Source organism: Capricornis sumatraensis, chromosome 2, assembly GCF_032405125.1.
Source record: "Capricornis sumatraensis isolate serow.1 chromosome 2, serow.2, whole genome shotgun sequence".
Classification (NCBI taxonomy): Eukaryota; Metazoa; Chordata; class Mammalia; order Artiodactyla; family Bovidae; genus Capricornis; species Capricornis sumatraensis.
In genome coordinates, this window is record NC_091070.1 from 150,352,114 (window position 1) to 150,357,573 (window position 5,460).

The following is a 5,460-nucleotide window of genomic DNA, read 5'->3' on the forward strand; positions in this document are numbered from 1 at the left end:
AGAGAAATCTGACATTTTCTGGTACTTGGTAATGGCAGTGACATGTCTTGGCATGACAGTGAAATCAATCTACCAGTCTTCTCCAGGATATGTTCCCCTGGTCTGAATGGACCTTATCTAGAGGCCTCTGAGGAGTCTGGTTTTGAGGTTGTTCATTGCACAGGTGAGACAAATCTCAACTATTTGACTGATAATACTTTTCATTCCAGGAGTTACCATGACCTCAACTAACCAGTTATAAAGGGCTTGCCTCCCGTAGTGAGTTCCTTGATGAGTCTCCCTGATGGCTTGACAAGTTGCACTTTGGGGAAAGAAATGTTGCCCATGTTCATTAACTAATCACCCATGGTCTCCTAGATCTCCACTGAAGCCCCGCTTCAGATGTCTAATTCTTGCTTTGTGTAGACTGGGGAGTAATTGGATGGATCTGGCCTGCTGGGTATGAGAAGAAATTGCCAAGTTACTGGCTCTAGGGCCCACCCTTTTGGCAGTTGTATCTACCTTTTGTTTCCCCTAATTACCTCTCCATCCCTCTTTTGGTGACTCCTCCCCATCCTTCTTTCACTGCCAACTTCTGGGGAATCTATACTGCTTCCATAGTAGTTACTGTGTATCCCACTGAGCACAAGTGGCTCAGCGGTAAAGAATCGCCTGCCAAGCAGGAGACCTGGGTCGATCCCTGGGTTGGGAAGATCCCCTGGAGACGGAAATGGCAACCCACTCCAGTATTCTTACCTGGAGAATCCTATGAATACAGGAGCCTGGCAGGCTATAATCCATGGGGTTGTAAAAAGTCTGACACGACTGAGCACCTTAACAGCAACAGCAGCATAGTGCTTCCAAGAGCTTCAATATGCTTAAGCCATGTTTCACCTGTTTATTCTCCACAGTATGTGTACCCTGTTTCTTTCCAAACAGCCCTGTGTCCATGTAGGATGTGAGATGCATGTTGGAAATCTGTTTAAACATCTAAGGTCATCCCTGTCCTGAGCTCTAGGGCTCAGGTGAGGGCTATCAGCTCAGCCTTCGGGGCAGAAGTCCCAGGGGTAGGCGTCTTGTTTCTATGACGCGGATCTAGGAAGTTACTGTGTATCCCACCAGCTTTTTCCTCTCCAGTGAAACTGCTTCCACCTGTGAACCATTCTTCTTTGGCATTGGGAGAGGCTCACTTCTTAGGTTAGAGTGACTAGAGTAGGTTTTTTTATAGAGTCATGCTCCAGGGAGAGCAGAGTGGCAGGATTTAGCATGTAACAGGTGTTTATGGCAGCCATTGGACTATTTAAAAGTCCAACATGAATTTGTATCTATCTTCTGAGAAATAGCCATTCTGTTCCATTAGAACATACTAAGGCCTAAACCCGGTGTGGAGTCCATATAGTGACTGGCTGACCAAACCTCAACTTTTCAGCCTCCTTTAGCTGCTACTGGGCTTCCCTGGTGAGCTCGGTGGTAAAGAATCTGCCTGCTAATGCAGCAGATGCAAGTTCAATCCCTGGGTTGGGAAGATCGTCTAGAGAAGGAAATGCCAATCTGCTCCAGTATTCTTGCTGGGGAAATTCCATGGACAGAGGAGCCTCGGGGGCTACAGTCCACGGTGCTGCAAAAATTGGATACAACTTAGCAAGTACACAAGTAGCTGGTACAGCCCTTCTCTCATGAATGTAAAGGTCAAAATGATTAAGTAAATCTGGGAGGGCCAGGGCATGGGTCCGAAATAGTTGTTTTTTCAGTTCTTGAAGGGCCCTTTTGGCTTTCTGAATTCCATTCAAAGGGATCATCATCTTTCAACTTTTCATATAGAGGCCTAGATCATACTTAAGGATCCAAATGTGGCAAAACCTGGCCATCCCCAGGAAACCCCAAAGCTGTTTTCTAGTTTTAGAAGGGGTGAGGCTGCTAATGGCTTGCGACTCTGGGGCCAATGGAGTACAGAAGAAGGCATCTTTTAAATCTACTACATAATACCAGGTTCTGGTGGACAATAGAGTGACCAGCAGGGCATAGGGATTAGGGGCTACTGGATGCATTTTCTCAGTTGCTTCACTGACAGCCCTAAGGGAGAATGGGGGTATTACAGCCCAATTGGCATGGTCTAATGAAGCCCTGGTCAATTAAACAGGGTGTTCCCTGTTCTTGCCAGTAGCTCACAGGGCTTCCTGATCTTGGGATTCCTGGTTCTGCAAGTGGCTCACATGCTCACCCGGCCACTTCAGAGAAACTAGCACTGCCTGGAAGAGGTCAAGTCACAGTCCTGTACCTACCTTGGGACACTTTCACATTTGAGCATTGGATTGAGTGTCCTCATTCTGAGTTAGCAGGTGGTCCTTGTTACCTACTCCCTTTTCCAGTCTCACCTCTTGGCTCACAGGGCTGGCCACTTTCCTTAACCAAACCAAAAATGATCATGGAGAATGCTACTGTTGACCCCCAGAATTTGGCAAAGAAGCAGAAAGCCCTAGGGCAGCCACTGTTGCCTGGTAGAGAAGTCAAGAGGACAGCATTACAGGCACAGCAGCAGCAAGACTGCCATGGCTCCCTCTCATCCGCAGGCTCCCTTTGTCCCTGGGCTTCTGATATCACGAAAGACCAGCCAGAGGCGGTAGACAGACAGGTGTGAGGTTTCAATCTCCAGTCCCCAGTGATTCCATATTATGATCCCTTCAAGAGGGGCACAGTCCAGATTACTCTGGGAGCTACACTGTGTGTACCATATTGAAGTGTTGGGTTGCTGGACTGAGTTGCTTTGAATTTGGCTGAAGGCTGCCACTGTTCTACCCCATCAGGATATACTCAAAGATCAGAGTCAGTCATCCTCCTGTGAACCTCCAAAGCCTCTGCAATCCTCCGCATGCAGTACCCCATGAGCAAGTGTGACTAGACCAAGTACAAAGGGAAGAAAGGGATTAGACTTTATTATCCAGATTCTATTTTTATGTCCTGAAAATTGTTAATGGACTTTGCTGGTGATATTTATGTAATTGGCGAACTGGTTCGACATGGAGCTTCACTTGAAAGCTAACTGTCAGTCATAATATCAATTAAGTAAGTCAAGCAAGTACAATGATTCCAAGTAAACAAAATACTGACAAAGCCATAACTGCACTTGAGTTGTGTCATTTGAGCCAACCAAATTATTGACTTAACCTGGACAGACCTAATCTTTTGTAATTAAAAAAAAATTTTTTTTTGCAAGGGGATTCTGGTTGCTAGCAATCTGAGTTTGCGGAAAGAATATGCCTTTGTTGTCGTAAACAGTCTTTGTGGAGTCCTTTTCTTTGAATTAAAAATGAGTAAATAACCATGTGTTCAAAGAAGAACTTCAAATAAAAGATCCCAGAGCTGAGTTATAACATTCCCAAAGATTTGCATGTGACTGGAAGTCAGTATCACATTTTCTTAGTATAAACTAATTCCACTTTTAAGTAGTTCCTACAACAGCAATTGGTTTGTAGTAATCCTAGTCATGAGAATTAATAAGACTTGGATGACAGTGTCTGAAGGCAAACCCTGGCACCCCAGTGAAAGGCTGGCCCATCTTTCTGTTCTCTAGGTTGTTCCTCAAAGGTGAGGTGCATCAGAATCACCTGGAAACCTTGATAAACATGCACATTCCTGGGCCTCACCCCCAGAGATTCTGATTAAGTGGCTTAGCCACCAAGGCTGTGAATGTGTATGTTTAACAGCTGTTGATTCTGATGCAGGGGGTGTGACACCTATAGAAGGATTGGATTGTGCTGTTTTTTTTCTTGTTTTTTTTCTCTTTCCAGTGTCTGAAGGTAACTTGTGCAAGGGCTTAACAGCCTAAGCCATCATGGGAGTTTTCCTGTGCTAGGCAGGTATTAAGCTGTTTTATGTTTTAATCTGTTTTTTTTTAACAAATGTACTTGTATACCAAAGAATTTATATGCCCCTTGGAGATATTTATTCCTACTTGAAATTCAGTCTTGAAGCCAATGTTTTCAAGTCTAGTGAATTAAACTGTCTCACCAAAGCAGTTGGGAATGTTTTTACAAATCCTACCCTTTAATCCTAATGAAAATAGAATACAGACACTACTAAAACAACTGCAGTATAATTCATAATCTAATCAAGAGAGAACACTGCTAAGTAACCCAATAGCAGTTCTCTAAAGTGCAGCAGCAGTTGGTAAACCATGTTGCAAAAGTACTCACTTGTAATGATGATAATTTAGACTATGAAGCCTTTGTGGTTGGAGAGGAGAGAAAAAAAGGAATAATGATGCATTCCAACTGTTTGAGTACCATTGGGATTTTCCCTATTTGGGGTTTAGGGACTGTGAGAGCGACCTGAGGTTAGCATGTGCCCCTTCTCTCTGCCCTCAACTTTTCTAGTTATTTTCCTCCTTTCTCCCTTGCTCTCTAATTTTGTTTTCCTTTCTTTTTTCTCGAGAATGTGTGTGACGTCTGGGCCCTAGAGCCCATTGAAGAGGGTTATCTGAACTTTTTAAAAGATGACTGGGTGATACATTGACCTGCAGGTTCTCAGTCAAAGATCTCCTCTTTGGAATTGAAAGGCACAACAGTTTGTAAAACCAAACCGTTTTTTTTTCCTTTCTTTGAATGCCCACAGCAGTAATTAAAGTCTATTGTGATAGTTTCTGAAACAGGGAGGAAATAGGAAATTAACATCCTGAAACTGAATTGGAATCCCAGACAAGTTGCCAACCTGTAGCTGAGTCACTAAACTATCTGGAAGCTATTTGCCATCTAGCGAGACAGGAGGAGGTTAGGATGGAAATCACTGAAAAACAGATGACTCAGTTTTCCTTTTTAGAAAATGTTCAATTCCAGCTGCCTGATTTCCCTGTTTAAATAAAAGGGATAAAACTGCAACAGGCCAGTGGCATCTAGGATGGAGAGTAATAACTGCATTGGTATCAATCAAAAAGGCACTCATTGAGGCATTGGGTAACTTTATGCAGAAGCTTGACATTTTGTTGGGCTTCCCTGGTGGCTCAGATGTTAAAGAATCTGCCTGCAATTCAGGAGACCCAGGTTCAGTCCCTGAGTCAGGAAGATCCCCTGGAGAAGGGCATGGCAACCCACTCCAGTATGCTTGCCGGGAGAATCCATGGAGAGAAGAGCCTGGTGGGCTACAGTTCATGGATCCCAAAGAGTCGGTCCCAACGACTAACACACACACAATGACATTATCTACCAACAAGAGGAGATATAAGTCAAAGGAAGATTCAACCATGTAGTTATTTCCTGCTTTGTCAGAGACTCATATGGCAGGAAAGAATGAAGTCCTGTGTTTCCATCCCAACTTTTCTATTTACACACTGTGTGACATTGGCAGGTCATTCAACTCCTTTGAGAGTGTTGCCTCATCTGTGAAATGAGAATAATATCTGCATGACAAGGCAGTTGTGAAGGATAGGTGAGTTAGTATACTTGAGTTAATGTACATTTTCAGCCCTATAAAAATGTAAAGCCTCTT